Source organism: Silene latifolia, chromosome X (genome assembly GCF_048544455.1).
Source record: "Silene latifolia isolate original U9 population chromosome X, ASM4854445v1, whole genome shotgun sequence".
Taxonomy (NCBI): domain Eukaryota; kingdom Viridiplantae; phylum Streptophyta; class Magnoliopsida; order Caryophyllales; family Caryophyllaceae; genus Silene; species Silene latifolia.
The window spans coordinates 325,515,073-325,534,108 of NC_133537.1; the positions used below are offsets into that span (position 1 = coordinate 325,515,073).

Here is a 19,036-nt window from a genome sequence, read left to right on the forward strand (position 1 = left end):
ATGAGGCGACCCCTTCTGCCGTAGAGAGGCCGCTTGTTTCGTGGCACGGTGATGCCTGCTCGATCAGTCCTGATCGTGCCTGGACGAACAAGTTCGCCAGTTGTTCCGGTTCTGAACTTTTTGAACACCACTACTCCTTCGGCAGGGGGTATAGAATTGTTATCCCTGAGGAGGGTCAGGCCGTCTGTTGCCCTCCCGAGGGTTGTATCGGCGTATACATCAGACACCTGGAGTATGGGCTCCGGTTTCCTCTGAATGAATACATTGCTGCCATTTTTAAAGCCATGAATGTCGTCGTGGCCCAACTGCATCCGTTGGCCATCAGGACGATTGTTGGTTTTGTATGGTTGTGTCTTTTCAAAGGGGAGGCCCCAACGGTGAACCTCTTTCGCCGGCTCCACCACCTTCGGGGGACTACCCTAGGTGGCCCGGGCTGGTACAGTATACAGACTGAGCCGGGTTATATCACCGTCCCTAAGCTTACTTCTTGCAAGGACTGGAAGGGGCGGTGGGTATACGTTGAGGTTCTGGAGGACTATCCGCTGCCCCGGTCTTTCCAGGACCGCGTCAATTTGCGGTGCGAGAATCAAGGGGAGCATGACAGATACGTCTCCCGGAATAAACTTAAGATGGACGCCTCGAAGGTCTATCTTAATGAGGACGAAAAGCGGGCAATGAGGCTGTTTGAGGCTGAGAAGGATGGCACGCCGAAGGGATGGATGCCCCCGACACAGATCGTTCTTCAGGATGAGCTGCTCTACCACGTCGGCCTCATACCGGCCCTCGAACAGGGTGAGTGGGGTCGGTGTGAGGCCCATCTTTGCCTTTTATGTTTCTGTTTTTGAACTTTGGTTTATTTCTTTTACTTAACTCCTGCTTCGTTTCTTCTGCAGACCGATTTGGCCCGGAACTGCCTGCCTCCGTCCTCAAGAGGTTGGGACTTGACGAGAACGGGAGAGTTGTTGAGCTGCATCCTAAGGCCGGACCACGTGATCGCAGACCGGCTCCTCACGAACTTATGAAGCAGCAGTTGAAGGCACTGGATGTGACGGCGTCTCAGGCACAGATCGCCGGTAACGTGCCGCGCCGGAGATCAAAGACAATGATGGTATCAAGCTATACCTCGCAAGTGCACGATTCTATCGTTGTACACTATTAAGGGTCGATCCCACAAGGAGTTGAAAAGATTACTAATTGTTCTAATCCGATCGTTTAGCTAAGTCGAAAATAAGAGAGGATGGTTGTTATACTAATGCTACCTAAAATAAAGAGAAATGCAAACTTAACAAAAGCAAGGAAATCAAACAAACACGAAGGGTAGATGGTAATTCAAATAATTTAAAGGCCTAAGACTCGGTTCTTCCCAAACAATTCGCAATTCCACATGGTTAAATTTCTAGGCTAATCACAAAGGTAGTTAGGCGAGGAGGTGACGGCTCTAATTCGCCTAAGACCCCCCTCTCGGGTTCGAAATAGGACACTAGCACTACCCACCAACCCCCCTCTCGGGTTCGAAGGTCGGAATCCCTAACTCAATACCCGACTACCCCAAAAACATGCATTTTCCCAAGGTAGTCCAATATTTGCTAAGGTCATTAAGCCCCATCAATTCCCGGGTCATCCCACTCCCTCTCTCGAGGGTCGATTTCAAACGCTAGTTTAGAGGAGTCCTACCCGGTTCTCCTTTCGGTCTCAACCGAGGTCAACAATAGGGTCAAGTCTCGGGTATCCAAATCACAACCTAACCAACTCTCGTTGGTGGTCAAGGGTCGTAAGTCGACACTACCCAAAAGTCATCCCATAAACCAAGTCAATCCTCTAAACTACCCTCACCAATTTCCCCAAATAATTAGCCTTTATGAAATTCAATTAATGAAATTACTCATGTCGGGTCAAACCGAGCCCTAGTGGAAGACTACTCACTAATCATGGTTCTAATTGCAAAATTAACAATAAAGATGGAAACTTTGGTCACAAACATGGTGAGAAGATGAAATTCACTACTAAACATGCAACAATCTAACAATGGGTGGAAGGAAAGATGATTTAATCTAATAATGAGAGAGATTTAAACCTAAAGACACAATCTTTAACCAAATCAACTCAAAGATTAAGTCTTTGAGGACAACTACCCAATGATGAACAAAAGCAAGAGGAACAAAGGAAAGATGAACAATGATAAGATAAGAAATGATGGATTTAACAACAACAAACAAACAACAACAACAATTTTAACATAAACAATCAAACAAACATAAAAGATGAACAAAATGTAAACAATTGAAAATAGGGAGAGAAATAATACCAACAAAATAGTGAAAGAGGAATTTGGATAGAAATAATAAAGAAGGAAATCCTTCAATCTTCTTACAAACCCAAATTCAATCACTAATTGATTGAAGAACTTCTCTAATTAAAGAAAGATTAACAAAGAGATTAAGAAAGTTAAAGCTTGAAAGGGTAAAATTTCTGGATCTAGGGTTGTGTGTACAAAGGGGTTTAAGAGGGGGTATTTATAGGCTTGTACAAAATTAGGAAGAAAAGAGGAAGAAAGGCTCAAAATCCCGTCTGTTGCGTTGCGTAATGGTGCACCGGCAAAAGTGCTCTCCGCAAAAACGTGCAAGGAATTAAAAACATCTGGCATTCGTGTTTTGCCGGTGGGCCGGTTGCCGGCCTGCCGGCAAAACACACTCTTCTGAACTTTGGATGTGTGAACTGCCGGTCGACCGGCTGCCGGTGCTCCTACCGGCAGCGAGGCCAAGCTTGTTTTTAACCAAATTCTCCAATTAATTCCACCTGTTGTGCTTTACCGGTGGGCCGGTTGCCGGCCTGCCGGCAAAGCACACACTTCAATCTTTTCTTCACAATTCCAAGTCATTCTCTGGGGTGTGTTTTGCCGGTAGGTAGACCGGCTGCCGGTGCACCGGCAAAACACACTCTTCAGCATTTCTTCACCTCTTCTTCATGTAAAGGCAATGGGGTGCCTTTCTTGCCCCGAATTCTCCATACTTGGGTCGTTTCCTACAAAAGGATGCACAAGGTAACAAGTACGGGTATTGGGCACAAAACGCAAGGAAAAACACCCGAAACCGACTCGATATGAGTCGGTATGCGTAAAAGAAAGAGGGAATTAGAGGTAAATTAATCGTATGTCAAACCTCCCCACACTTAATCCTTACTCGTCCCCGAGTAAGTCCTTAAACCAAATGTACAAAGCATTATTATGATAGACATGGAGAGTGGATGCACAATATAAGCATCACTCAACTAAACTACTACTTAAGCCGATCGAGTATTAGCGCACTCAACGCCCCTTCAACTCACAATTTGACACCCATGAGGGGAGAGTGCCCTATTGCAAGGCAAGTTGGGTCTTGCTACAAAACTTTTGACTCATTCATCATGAAAGCACATAATCAACAAATAGAATGCATCTAACAAAATGATCCACTTTCCTCATCTAAGTGGTCGGATTTTTTCAAATAACAAAACATGGTCTCGGTCGGGAGTACCGTCTCAGGAGTGCCAAATGAGGTGCCAACCCCCTAAATGTGACAAAAGCAACCCATGTGTGACCAATGCTCAAGAAACTAATTCGAGAGCGGGGAAAGGGAAGAAAGGGCAAGACCGCCGAGAATTACAAGGCCGACACAAGATTCGACCAAAGGACCCATGACTAAGGGGACCAAGGCAACGACATCCTCACGGTTTTCACTCGTCACTCAATGAAAGAATAGGGTGATTTTTGTGACAAAAAGTAACCAAAACCACTCGACTAACTCGACTAGCGAAAACGTGCCCGCAGTCTAATGTGTAAGACCGTCCTATGTCCAATGAAATGCAAACAATGATAAAAATGCATACAATATGAAGCAAAGGGTTACAACGGGGCTAAGGAGAAGGTCAAAACGGGATTGGTGCAAGCACCGTTTGGACATGTGGAGCTAAAATCAAGAATCGTCGACACATCACATCCCATTTCTTATTGCAACACAAGAGACACGTCTATGCCCTAACATAGCAATGATGACCAAAACTATGCAAAAATTGCATAAACCCAACTCAAGTAGGAAAAATTTGATAAAACTCCTTTTATTTCAACAAATGGTAACGTCTACACCGTAACAACGACTCGGTTTCCCAAGCCATGCAAAAAATGTGCAAACCCGACTCATTTTTGGAAAAACATCAATTTGCCCCTTTTTATTTAGCAACGGCTTTTTCTACCCCTTTAAATGATGAGTAGGGGTGTTGCTTGCCTTTTTCTTTTCTTGACAATAAACAAATATATACAACACAAGTAACTCATTTTTTGGATTTTTCATGACTTTTTCACTTTTCTATTTTGTTTTTCATTTCTTTTTTCGAAACCTCTTATTTATATACAACACCAAATGTAGACAAAATTTTCAACCCAATGGACATGTACTTCGTCCATCATCAAATTCCGACTCCACCACCTAGACACTTCTACAAATCATGACCCATTCTTGATTAAGGAGGGGTGTTTTTGGGATGTAGCTCTTTTAGTGGGTATGCCAAAAGGAATAGGCTAAGGCTCAGAGGGGTGAATCAAAAAGGAAATCAATGCAAGGGACGAAACTAAGCTAATTTGGCTTTTGTGAGGTTCATAAAACTGATTTTTGCTTCAAATCATATGCACAAAAATGTAATGCAATTTTCATGGTCTAAGGACGATGCGACACACTTATGCGTAATGATATGACACGCCTCGCGAGGAGACCTACTCTCAAACCTAGATGAGGGCGGGGTATGAATGTACCCGCCCTAGGAGGCTCTACCCTTACTTTTGAGTAGTTTAGGTCGAGCCAGAGGCCTAGTCTACGGCCCAAGGTGTCACAAGATCGGTCTAGACTCTTTGGTCAAGCTCCCCCTTCCTTGGCTAACTAAGAGGCCACGGGTGCGAGTCACGAGGAGGGGGAAGGCACAATTGAGCACATAAGTTCATCATGGGGGTACTTGGTTCCCTTCCTTTGACCATGTTCTTCCTTAAAAAAAAAAAAAAAATATTTACAAACTCAATGCAAAAGAAAGAAATGCAACAAGTATTTACATGTGAGCAAATGCATGCGGAAATTTAAACAAACATGAAATGAAACATGCAACAAATTGGCTAAACCTAGCAGCAAAACAACACCAAAATTCCAAACGGTCTCCCAAGGAGACACCCAAAGCAACAAAAATCCCATCCTCCTCCATATTATACAACAATATAAAAAGAGAAAGAACGGGAAAAAAGGAAAGAGATAAGAACGTCTATACCAAGCGGTCTTCTAGTCTCCTTTTTGCCTTGGATAGTCAATGTACCTTGCCACTTTGTTAGCCGAACACATGTATATACAATGCAAAATTTTTGAATTTTTGAATTTTTTCAATTTTTAGTCATTTTTTTTTTTTTTTAATTTATAAACATTTACAATTATAAACAAATATACACGAGTGGATATTTCCCTCCCCACACTTGAGATGTACATTGTCCTCAATGGACAAAAGCATAGGGAGTGAATAAGAAAAAAAAAAAAAAAAAAAAGAACATATTTTTGGAGTTTTTAATTTTTGAAAAGAAAAGAACATATTTTTGTGATTTTTGTTTTGAAAAATTAAAAGGACATATTTTTGGGTTTTTGATATGAGAACTCCCTCCCCACACTTATTTATTTACATTACTTCCAAATGGAAATAAATGTGTGGAGGGAATTCAAATTAAAAGCATGTTTTTGTTGTTTTTTTTTTTTAGGCCCTCCCCACACTTATTTATAAACATGGGAGGGCATTTTAGTGAAATAAATTAACATGTTTTTGGTGTTTGTCATTTTTCAATTTTTAGTTTGTTTTTATTTTTGAAAATGCAATGCATGCTCTATTCTACATGCAAAATTGAAATGACAATGCAAATTATGCTACGTGAATGCAATTACTAAATGTGACAATATATTACAAAATTGAAATCTAATGCAATCCTATATGATGCAACTAAATGATTTATCAACTAAATGCATGCGAAAAATTTAAACATGAATGAGAAATTTGGATAAAAGGGAGAAATCATACTTTGCATTTGGATTGATTGGGAGGACAAAAGAAACCATCAATTCGGGGACTAAGACCCCATCTCATCATCAAAATCATCATCATTGATATCATCTCCGGTGTTTAAATCGGAGCCTTGAATTAAATCATCGGCGTTGAAGGTGAAATTACCGCCACTACCGTCGACACCCGGAAAACCACCCGTGAAATCACCACTCATATTCATCACGCCGCTATCTCCTCCCGTGACACCACCACCGGACCCCGACGCACCCGCATCACTAGCAAAATAGGGCCGAACTCCCCCAAACCATTGGGCCTCATGGCCCTCCGGTCTAGGCTCGGGCATAGGCGGGAAAACGGGTCGCGCAAAGTAGTCCGGTTGGAGGTTAAAACCTCCGCGGACCATACTCCCATCCTCTCTCGAGTAGTTCCCATCGGGCCAAGTGAAGTAGGAGGGGTGAGGGTACTCATAACCCACGTAATCCCGACGACAAAAATCATCATAGATGGGATAAGTACCGGTAGCTTGATCATAATATATCCGGTCCAACTTTCTTCCCAAGACGTCCCTCTCACTAGCGGCTTTTGCCGTGGCAATGTCCATCCTCTCCATCCACTCGGTTAGGGAAGGTGGCAAGGGAGGAGGGGTCGAGGAGGACGCCTCACCTTGTTGAAATTGCCACGGTGGGGGTTGTTGAGTTTGAGGTGCGGCATATCGAAGGGAGGAGGGAGTGTCGCGTCTACGGTCCCTAGAATAAACTCGTGGAGCATTGGGAGGTGGTTGATCGGTGGGAGGGTCTTCTTCAATATCAAGGAGATAGAACTCCTTGTCCTTTTCAATCTTTACCGCGGTAACATTTGGAAGCCGGATTGAATTCTTATGATTGATTTGCCAATATTCAAGATCGTCAAGGGGGCTCACCTTGAACCACTCAAGTTTGGTGGCCATGTAGTGCTTTGTCAAGTAGGTGTCCCCGGGTATCCAATTCATCGTGGAAAGGTCAACCGGACGATCCATGTTACGGGCAATTCGGGTGATCATGCCACCCACATGTATCGGGACTTTGTGCCCCGGAGAACTTGCAATTTTTGATAGGTTAAGGGCGAGGTAGTGAGCCACATTAATTCGGAAGGGGGTGGGTTTGGTGAACAAGTAGGACCCTAATATTTCAAGCTCGTGGGTCCTAAACACCTAAGGTTCATCCACCGCAAGAACGGTGCACCCCATACATCTATGCCACACCCGAATGACGGGATTGTGGCAACTTGTCGCGGGCCTTTTCACCCCGGGTTGATCATCAAGGCCCGAAATCGCCTTCCATACACGGGAATAGTGAAAATCAGCGGGCGGGGTATGCGACGGCGCATTTTCCAGCCCAAAAATTTGAGCCAACCTACCCAAAGTGATGTTGTGTTCCCGGTTCATTAGTCTAAAACTAAGAGTGGCCACCATCCCCGATTGCCGGCTCTTGGTAATCTTAAGACTACTCAAAAATTCCCATGTGATCCGGGGGTAAGTGTACTCATGCATGTGAAATATTCCCCTCATACCACACCCCTCAAACAAAGTTTCCGTCTCCCTAGCAATCCCAATGGCACACAAAGACGGATGATGAAGGAACTTAGTAGGGGTGAGGGGACGATTTTTAAAGAGAATAAACTTACCCTTCTGCGTAGGCGTGGTAAATTCGACAGTGGGAAAATCCGGATCGGGGTATGTATCGGTCGCGGCTCGATCAATCAAAGCTTGTTGGTCCCTTGCTATGTCGGCCCTTGTTCTTCTTCCGGCCATTTTGATGATTGGAGTGGATTGGTGAAGGTAGGAGGAAGTTTGATTGAGTTTTAATGGAGTAAGGGTTGAAAAGGGGGGAAAAAAATATGGAGGAATGAAGAAGGAAGAAAGAAGAAATGATTTGGGAAAGGGGAAACACGGGCTTTAATTTTGCGTCTGTTGATGCGTTTTGCCGGTTTGTGAACCGGCAACCGGTCAGCCGGTAAAACGCACTTCCCAAATTTCTAATTTTCGAATTTCCTTTTCAAATTTCTTGACCTCGCTGCCGGTGGACCACCCGGTTGCCGGTCCACCGGCAAATCACTCCTCTCATCTCGTTTTCCCAAATATCAGGCGTGTTATGCCGGTGAGCCGGCTGCCGGCCTACCGGCAATACACTCTCCTCACTCAAAATTAACTTCCCAGGCTTCAATACATGAGTGTCCTGCCGGTGGGCCGGTTGCCGGCCTGCCGGCAAAACACTCCTCTTCACCAATTTTCGAGATTTTCTAAGTCAACATGTGTGTCATGCGTGTGGGCCGGTTGCCGGCCTGCCGGCAAAACACACTCCCAATCACCAACTCTTCAACTTTTCATCTTGCCAGGTGTGTTATGCCGGTGAGCCGGCTGCCGGCCTACCGGCAAAACACACCCTCACTTCAATTTTTCAAAATTTTTATTTGACCTCGCTGCCGGTGGACCAGCCGGCTGCCGGTCCACCGGCAAAACACAACACACAGCTATTTTTTTGTTGTGTTCTTCCAAATTGCTCAATTTTTCTTCAACTCAACTTTGAGCTATTTCATTGACCCCGGGATTCATGTTTTCCACAATTACTCCGACGCATGATGTCGGGATTTCGGGTCAACGAAAATAAAACTTGTGTTCTTCAAAAGTGACCTCCGTCACCAATCCAAATTGACAAAATACGACTCCAAATCTCTCACTACTAGTCTAGAATGCATGATATATACAAAGATGCATGGGTTGCCTCCCATGTAGCGCCCTTGTTTATTGTCGTAGGCTCGACGGAGTTATGAATAACAATCAAAGATTTGGAATAAAAGTGGCAATTGAGCTCACATTCTTGATAATAGGGGTCCCGGCAATGTAGTGCTTTAGCCGTTGTCCATTTACCTTGAATGTTTGGTCTCCATCGGAAACTTCAACCGACCCATATGGAAAAGCGCGGACCACGGTGAAAGGCCCCGACCACTTTGACTTCAATTTTCCCGAAAAGAGCTTGAACCTTGAATTAAAGAGGAGAACCAAGTCCCCCTCCTTGAATTCCCTCCTTATAATAGCTTTGTCATGGAACCGCTTGGTCTTTTCCTTGTACAACCTAGAGCTCTCATAAGCCTCTAGTCGGAATTCTTCAAGCTCATTGAGGTCAAGTAGCCGCTTCTCCCCGGCGCTCTTTAGGTCAAAGTTTAGTAGACGGATGGCCCAATGTGCCTTATGCTCCAACTCAACCGGTAAATGACAAGGCTTATCAGTACACCAACCGAACGGTGAAGTTCCTATTGGTGTTTTAAAGGCGGTCCAGTAAGCCCACAATGCATCGTTAAGCTTGGTAGACCAATCTTTCCTTGACCGGTTCACGGTCTTTTCGAGGATCATCTTGATTTCACGGTTAGAAATTTCGGCTTGGCCGTTGGCTTGAGGGTGATAGGCAAGGCTCCGCCTATGTTGCACCCCGTGCCTCTTGAGTAAAGCATCAAGAGTCCTCTCCCGGAAATGGGTTCCACGGTCACTTATCACAATTCGTGGGACTCCAAACCGGGGGAATATGATTGTCTCCATGAGCTTGGTCACGGATTTTGCGTCACAAGTCTTTGTTGGAATTGCTTCAACCCATTTGCTCACGTAGTCCACCGCAACAAGAATATACTCATTCCCATTTGATGAGGGAAAAGGGCCTTGGTAGTCAATGCCCCATACATCGAATAGCTCCACCTCAAGTATGTAGTTCATTGGCATTTCATGCCTCTTTGAGATGTTACCACTTCTTTGACACTTGTCACACTTCTTGACGTAGGTGGCCACATCGTGAAATAGGGAAGGCCAAAAGAATCCACATTGTAGCACCCTCGCGGCGGTTTTTCGTGAACTACCATGCCCTCCACTTGGCATGTCGTGGCAATGAGAGATTATGGGTTGGACTTCTTCATTGGGGATGCATCTTCTAATTATCCCGTCGGCACAAGCTTTGTAGAGACACGGTTCTTCCCAAAAATATTGCTTAAGGTCATGGAAGAATTTCTTTCTCTTATGGGAATCATAACCGTGTGGGATGACCCCGGATACCAAATAATTTGCATAGTCCGCGTACCACGGGGTATCCATCAAAGCTAGTGCGAATAGTTGATCATCCGGTAATGTGTCATCTATTGGCAATCCATCCTTATCCTTGACATGGAGTAGCCGAGAAAGATGATCGGCTACCACATTTTCTACACCTTTCTTGTCTCTAATCTCGATATCGAACTCTTGCAACAATAGTATCCACCGAATCAAGCGGGGCTTTGACTCCTTCTTGATTAGCAAGTGTCTCAACGCCGTATGATCGGTGTGCACAATTACCTTAGAGCCCACCAAATAAGAACGAAACTTGTTCATGGCATATATGACCGCCAAAAGCTCCTTTTCGGTGGTAGTGTAATGAGATTGAGCTTCATCCAAAGTCTTGCTTGCATAATAGATGGCATGGAGTTTACCATTCTTCTTTTGCCCTAGCACCGCTCCCACCGCCACATCACTAGCATCGCACATCAACTCAAAAGGTTCTCCCCAAGTGGGAGGTTGCATGATTGGAGCGGTGATGAGAGCTTCCTTCAACCTATTGAATGCATCCAAACACTCATTAGTAAATTCAAATGGCACATCTTTTCCAAGCAACAAAGTTAAAGGTCGGGCAATCAAAGAAAAATCCTTAATGAATCTCCGGTAAAAACCGGCATGCCCAAGAAAACTCCTAATTCCTTTAACATTAGTGGGAGGGGGTAGAGTTTTGATCACTTCAATCTTGGCTTGATCAACCTCCAAGCCTTTACTTGACACTACATGACCCAAAACAACCCCGGATGTCACCATGAAGTGACATTTCTCCCAATTCAAGACTAGACCACTCTCTTGACATCTTTTCAAGACCTTACCCAAATTAGCTAGACATCCATCAAATGAGGTGCCTACGACCGAGAAGTCGTCCATAAACACCTCCATGATGTTCTCAACATACTCGGAAAATATAGCTAACATGCATCTTTGAAATGTAGCCGGCGCATTGCAAAGCCCAAAGGGCATGCGCCTATAAGCAAAGGTGCCGAATGGGCACGTGAATGTGGTCTTTTCTTGGTCATTAGGGTGAATCGGGATTTGGAAAAATCCCGAAAACCCGTCAAGGTAGCAAAAATGAGAATGTTGGGCAAGTCTTTCCAACATTTGGTCAAGGAAAGGGAGGGGGAAATGGTCTTTCCTAGTTGCCTTGTTGAGGCGCCTATAGTCTATGCACATTCTCCACCCGGTTGTGACTCTTGTTGGAATTAGTTCATTCTTATCATTGGTGACTACCGTGACCCCGCCCTTCTTCTAAGCACAACATGCACCGGCTCACCCACGCACTATCGGAGATAGGGTATATTATGCTTGCATCATAGAGCTTCAACACCTCCTTCCTAACCACTTCTTTCATAGCGGGGTTAAGGCGGCGTTGAGGCTCAATGGAAGATGCGCTCTCATCCTCCAAGTGAATGCGATGGGTGCAAAAAGAAGGGCTAATCCCCTTGATATCATCAATTGAGTACCCAATGACATCCTTGTATTTTCTCACAACATCAAGCAATTTTTGAAGTTCGGTGTCATTGAGTGCACTATTGACGATAATAGGGTAAGTATCATTAGGGCCAAGGAAAGCATGTTTAAGAGTAGAAGGAAGAGGTTTCAACTCCACTTGAGGAGGCGTGGATCTCTCCTCTTTCTTATCATCTCTTCTCAAACTTTCAAATTCTTTTTAGGGTCTTCTTCAATTGATGCTTCCATAGCTAAAGCATACTCCCGGTGCTCCTTGCAATCCTTTACCTTGCCCTCAAGGAACCCTTGCAAACCCTTGTCTTCATCAAATTTCTTCATATCAACCCACTCTTCTACCACATCAATCATATAACAAGACTTTTCTTCCGAAGGCTCTTTCATAGCCTTGTTCAAGGAGAATTCAACCTTTTCTTCACCCACTTGCAAAGAAAGCTTCCCATTCTTCACATCAATCATGGCACCCCCCGTAGCAAGGCAAGGGCGCCCCAATATGATGGGAATATTTGAGTCTTCGGGGATGTCCATTACATAGAAATCACATGGAAATGCAAGTTTCCCCACCTTGAGCGGGACATCCTCCACAAGACCAATAGGGTATCTTACCGACCTATCCGCAAGTTGGAGAGAAACTCTTGTCGGTGAAAGCTCATAACCCTTCAACTTCTTGAAAATTTTGAGGGGCATAAGACTAATGCTTGCCCCCAAATCACACAAAGCTCTCTCAATGTGCACGGTCCCAATCTTACAAGGTATGGAAAAACTCCCCGGGTCTTCAAGCTTTTGAGGAGCTTCATTCATGAGAATTGCACTACACTCTTTGGATAAGCTCACCGTAGTTGTTGGGCTCAAAGAGTTTTTGTTTGAGATAAGCTCCTTCAAGAACTTGCCATAGCTTGGAATCTCCTTTACGGCATCAATGAAAGGCATGGTAATGTTGATACCCTTCATCATGTCCATGAACTTCCCATACTTTTGTTCAAGTTTGGCTCTTGCCAACCTTTGTGGAAAGGGAACCGGTGGTACATAAGTTCTTACCACTTGTTGTTGAGGCTCTTCAACCACCCTTGTTGGTTCATCAATCACTTTTGGAGTTTCCACAACAATTTCCACAAGCTCATCTTTTCCCTCCTTTTCTTCAATCACCTTAGGAGGTTCAACCACCATTTGAGGTTCAATGACATTGCCCGGTCTACTACTCTTCCTTTTCTTGACAAATTCCCGGTCTTCCAAATCTCTACCACTCCTCAAGTGAATAGCATTCATGGTTTTCGGATTTTCCTCGGTTTTACCCGGGAATTTACCTTGGGAGGCTTGTAGTTGGCTCATTTGGGTAGCCAATTGGGAGATTTGGTTGTCCGTCATCCGTTGAGAAGCTTGCATTTGGGTTCTAAGTTGGTTGATGGATGAGGTTGTCTCTTCTTGTTTTTGGGTGGTATGGTTGATGAATTGTGTTTGATGACTCATCATTTGTTCCATCATGAGTTCCATGTTTGACTTTGGTTGGGTGGGTTGTTGGAATGGTTGGAAATTTTGTTGGAAAGGTTGGGTTGTTTGTTGGAATGGTTGGGTGGTTGGCGGATTAAGTGATTGAAATTGTTGTTGTCTTGGTTGGAAGGTTCTTCCTTGGAAACCCGGTGGACCTTGATTGAATGTCGTGTTTTGTTTTTGAGTTTGGAAGTTTGGTTGTTGTGACTTTTGTTGGAAGGTTGGGTTTTGGACATTTTGAGAGCCATAAGAGAAGTTTGGGTGGGCTCTCAATCCGGGGTGATATTGGTTGTTGTTAAATGCTTGCTTGGCCGGACTAGACTCCCATATCCCGTTCACTTGCTCCATACCACTTCCATCTCCAACCACCAAAGGACACTCATTGGGTGGATGTCCTTGGTCTCCACAAAGCTCACAACTATAGACTTGGTTCCTCATAGAAGAATTGCTAGATGTTTTGCTTGAGCTCATCAAGGCAACTTGTTGCTTAAGCTCTTCTATCATCTCTTTCACTTCCACATTGTTGGCCGATTCGACCGGTGACTTCCCTTTCCTCTTGTGCCTATCATTGTTCCAATGAAAGGTACGAGAAGCCATTTCTTCAATAAGCTCTTTCGCCGTCTTGTGGTCTATCTTATCCAAAGCTCCCTTCCCGTTTTAATCAAGGTTCATCTTCATATCATTGTTTAACCCTTCATAGAAATTGTTGATGAGCTCATCATCTCCAATACCGTGGTGAGGACATAGCCTTTGGAGGCCCTTGTACCTCTCCCATGCTTCATAAAGGGTCTCATCTTCTTGTTGGGTGAACCCTTGGAGCTCACTCTTGATTCTTGCGGTTCGTTGGGGTGGGAAATACTTGTTGAGAAAAGCCTTAGAGACATCATCCCAAGTCCGAAGAGAGTCGGGTTCACAACTTTTAAGCCACTCCTTGGCACTTCCCCTCAAAGAGTAAGGGAAAAGCCTAAGGCGTACGGCATCCTCCGTCACTCCATTGGCCTTGAACATGTCACAACTATCCAAGAACTCGTTTAGATGCTCGTTGGGGTTTTCGGTGGCTCCCCCTCCGAATTGGTTCCCTTGGACTAGTTGTAGCAAGGTGGCTTTCACATCAAAATTGTTGGCTTGAATAGGTGGCTTCACAATACTCGGATTCACCACCTTTTCGGAGCAAGTTATCTCTCATTGGAACCGCGGCCATTGTTACTTCCGTTTAGGTGTTGCAAAAGGATTTTCGAAAGTTTCAAAGACCCGTGGTTCTCCTTGAAGGTTCTCAATTACTGGATTTTCTTGAGGAATCGGTGTTTCTATAAGCCCTCTTCTACGAAGTGAATTTAGTCTTCTCGCGGTTGCTTCGATCTCGTGGTCAATCGGACGTATTGGATGACCTCTTCGAGTTCTCCTTCTCATGCAAAAAGTCCTACACACTCAAGAGAGGGATTAGTAACAAAGGACTTAGTCTAAACAAGAATGAAAACAATTAATATCTAGCCGAACTCCCAAGAAACTGGCGCCAAAAACTTGATGGTATCAAGCTATACCTCGCAAGTGCACGATTCTATCGTTGTACACTATTAAGGGTCGATCCCACAAGGAGTTGAAAAGATTACTAATTGTTCTAATCCGATCGTTTAGCTAAGTCGAAAATAAGAGAGGATGGTTGTTATACTAATGCTACCTAAAATAAAGAGAAATGCAAACTTAACAAAAGCAAGGAAATCAAACAAACACGAAGGGTAGATGGTAATTCAAATAATTTAAAGGCCTAAGACTCGGTTCTTCCCAAACAATTCGCAATTCCACATGGTTAAATTTCTAGGCTAATCACAAAGGTAGTTAGGCGAGGAGGTGACGGCTCTAATTCGCCTAAGACCCCCCTCTCGGGTTCGAAATAGGACACTAGCACTACCCACCAACCCCCCTCTCGGGTTCGAAGGTCGGAATCCCTAACTCAATACCCGACTACCCCAAAAACATGCATTTTCCCAAGGTAGTCCAATATTTGCTAAGGTCATTAAGCCCCATCAATTCCCGGGTCATCCCACTCCCTCTCTCGAGGGTCGATTTCAAACGCTAGTTTAGAGGAGTCCTACCCCGGTTCTCCCTTTCGGTCTCAACCGAGGTCAACAATAGGGTCAAGTCTCGGGTATCCAAATCACAACCTAACCAACTCTCGTTGGTGGTCAAGGGTCGTAAGTCGACACTACCCAAAAGTCATCCCATAAACCAAGTCAATCCTCTAAACTACCCTCACCAATTTCCCCAAATAATTAGCCTTTATGAAATTCAATTAATGAAATTACTCATGTCGGGTCAAACCGAGCCCTAGTGGAAGACTACTCACTAATCATGGTTCTAATTGCAAAATTAACAATAAAGATGGAAACTTTGGTCACAAACATGGTGAGAAGATGAAATTCACTACTAAACATGCAACAATCTAACAATGGGTGGAAGGAAAGATGATTTAATCTAATAATGAGAGAGATTTAAACCTAAAGACACAATCTTTAACCAAATCAACTCAAAGATTAAGTCTTTGAGGACAACTACCCAATGATGAACAAAAGCAAGAGGAACAAAGGAAAGATGAACAATGATAAGATAAGAAATGATGGATTTAACAACAACAAACAAACAACAACAACAATTTTAACATAAACAATCAAACAAACATAAAAGATGAACAAAATGTAAACAATTGAAAATAGGGAGAGAAATAATACCAACAAAATAGTGAAAGAGGAATTTGGATAGAAATAATAAAGAAGGAAATCCTTCAATCTTCTTACAAACCCAAATTCAATCACTAATTGATTGAAGAACTTCTCTAATTAAAGAAAGATTAACAAAGAGATTAAGAAAGTTAAAGCTTGAAAGGGTAAAATTTCTGGATCTAGGGTTGTGTGTACAAAGGGGTTTAAGAGGGGGTATTTATAGGCTTGTACAAAATTAGGAAGAAAAGAGGAAGAAAGGCTCAAAATCCCGTCTGTTGCGTAATGCCGGTGCACCGGCAGCCGGTGCTCCTGCCGGCAAAACCGTGCAAGGAATTAAAAACATCTGGCATTCGTGTTTTGCCGGTGGGCCGGTTGCCGGCCTGCCGGCAAAACACACTCTTCTGAACTTTGGATGTGTGAACTGCCGGTCGACCGGCTGCCGGTGCTCCTACCGGCAGCGAGGCCAAGCTTGTTTTTAACCAAATTCTCCAATTAATTCCACCTGTTGTGCTTTACCGGTGGGCCGGTTGCCGGCCTGCCGGCAAAGCACACACTTCAATCTTTTCTTCACAATTCCAAGTCATTCTCTGGGGTGTGTTTTGCCGGTAGGTAGACTGCCGCTCTGCACCAAGCAAAACACACTCTTCAGCATTTCTTCACCTCTTCTTCATGTAAAGGCAATGGGGTGCCTTTCTTGCCCCGAATTCTCCATACTTGGGTCGTTTCCTACAAAAGGATGCACAAGGTAACAAGTACGGGTATTGGGCACAAAACGCAAGGAAAAACACCCGAAACCGACTCGATATGAGTCGGTATGCGTAAAAGAAAGAGGGAATTAGAGGTAAATTAATCGTATGTCAGACAACGTCTACGGCGGCAACGGCGTCAACCCCAGCTCAATCTTCAGTCCCTGTGGTCCAAAAGGAGGAGGTGGTGGTGGTCGTCAATGTTGAAGAGGAGGTCACCGTTGCGGAGGGTCCTCCTCTTTCAAATAAGAGAAAATAGGCAGCGTCTGCTGCTGCCGCCGTTACCGAGGCCGGTAAAGAAAAGGGTCCTCCAACCAAGAAGGCCAAGGCTGGTACGGATCTAACCTATGGCTCAGATTTAGCTGGTTCATTAGGCATTCCTGATGACAGACTTTCTGACATGTCAATGAATGTTGACATGGACGCTTTGTCTGAATTTTTTGTAGATCAACGTTGCATTTGTCCCTCTCACTGAACGGCAATTGGAGAAGCGGCCTGTGCAGACGGGCAATCAAAATGTCACCGTCGACTCCTCATCCCTGAAGCCTTCCCCCGCCCAGATTAGGGCGGAAGGCATAAGGTTGTCCAAGATGCTGGCGAAATGGACTGAACTAGCCGGCGTTCACATTATGGAGCAAGAAAAGGTCATGGCTGAAGCTGCCCCTGTGCTTGAACGGCTTAGGCTTGAGCTTGCTGCCTCTAAGCAAGAGGCCGAGAAGGCGAAGAAGGACTTTCAGGCCGCCGACAATGATTTCCTCGCTGAGCGAAAGCTCAGGGAGGAAGCTGAGAAGACGGTCCTAGCCGAGAGGGCCAAGGTTGAGGCTGTACTGGCGGATGCCGCTAAGCTACGGGAGGAGCGGGACAAATTGGAGGGCGGCTACAACGCCGTGGTTGGGCAAAAGGAGAGGTGGAAGACTCTTCATTCGACTGAGGCGAAGGATCACAAGAACACAAAGGCTATCCTCGCCCAGAGGGAGAAGGACATTGAGACGCTTAAAACCGTCATTATCCCTAACATGTGTGCCCAGTACCGGGACCAGGCCGAAGATGCTACCAGGGATGTGATCAAAAAGCTCCTTCCGGAAGGCGATTTCCCGTGGCAAGAGTTTGACCGGCTTCTGGATGAGAAGGCCGTTGCTGCGGAGGCAGAGGCTGCGGAGAAGGCAAAGGCGGCAAAGGCCGCTGAGGAGGCTGTGGAGAGGGCGGCCCGGGATGCCAAGGTAAAGGAGGCCAGAGAGGAGGCTGAAAGGGCAAGGGCACGTGAAGCTGCCAAGCCTTCTTCTGGACCGGCCACCAAAGATGATGATCTTTTGCCGCCGGTGGCGAGCAGCAACAAGCATAGGGAGACGGGCGGTCGTCACCAGACTCACCTGGCCCTTCGGATAGCTTCAGCTGTTCGGGGGCCAACTTTTGAGCCTTCTCTCCCTGCCATCCTTTTGGCGCTTCATTGTCTCAATGTGATACTTTTGTTGTTCCTTCTTCTTTTTTTTTTGTAAAACTTTGGTAGGTTGAGTTTAGGCTATCCTTATTGGGACGGCCGTCGACTTCGTTTTGTATCACCTGTAAACATGTTTAATAAAGTTTGTTTATTTGCCCTCGGCTTGGCCGGGGCTTTGATCACAATCCTTCATTCGCTTGTCTTCTTTCGTTATTAATTGAGCGCTTTTTTTCGTTTTTACCTTCGGCTTGGCCGAGGCAGTTAGAATGCGTATCTCAATGGTACTTAACGTTTTTAAACATGTTGGCATGTCGGTCGCTTCCTCCTTCACTCGGTGGCCTGGCCGAGGCATCGATTTGCGCTTCCCAACCGCCGTTGTGAACATGTTAGCGATCGGTCGTTGTGTCCCCGTCGCTCCCGGCTTTGGCCGATGCAATCGAGGTTACGGCTCGACAGCGTTCAGATCAGAGACATGTTGATCGCTTCCTCTTTCACTCTCGGTGCCGCCAAGGCGTCGATTTGCGTTTCTCAACCGTACTTATACGTTCCTAAGCATGTTGGTCGCCTTTGCGAGTATCAATCGCTGTTGGCAAATCGCGTTTCCCTCGTCACTCCCGGCTTTGGCCGAGGCAACCGAGTTTACGTTTCGACTGCTTTCCGTATCTATAGACATATTGATCGCTTCCTCTGCCACTCCCGGATTGGTCGGGGCAGTCAGATTTGCGTCTCAACAGTGCTTATACGCTTTTATACTTCGGTAGTGACTGCCCGGCTTTGGCCGCGGCGTCTATTCTGGCATGACTATAGAGGGGACTAGTATTTTGATGAAAAACTTGGATTATTCTTTATAAGGTGTAATCATGCGTTGGGGTGTCCACAACGGTCTCGGACACCTCCGCCGTTATACAAAATATTTCCTTAAGTTGTCCGTGTTCCAGTGGCTCATCAAAGGAACACCCTCCATGTCCGTCAGCCGGTATGTGCCCGGCCTCATTTTTTCAACCACCTTGTAGGG

The 19,036-nt window shown here is 45.1% G+C and overlaps 1 non-coding gene across 1 annotated transcript; it reads left to right on the forward strand.

Annotated features, from left to right (window-relative positions):
- The first annotated feature begins 13,847 nt into the window (after window positions 1-13,847).
- On the forward strand, window positions 13,848-13,954 carry LOC141624476 (small nucleolar RNA R71). Its single transcript, XR_012534283.1, has one exon. It is a non-coding gene; the product is annotated as a small nucleolar RNA R71 (small nucleolar RNA).
- Window positions 13,955-19,036: the final 5,082 nt, after the last annotated feature.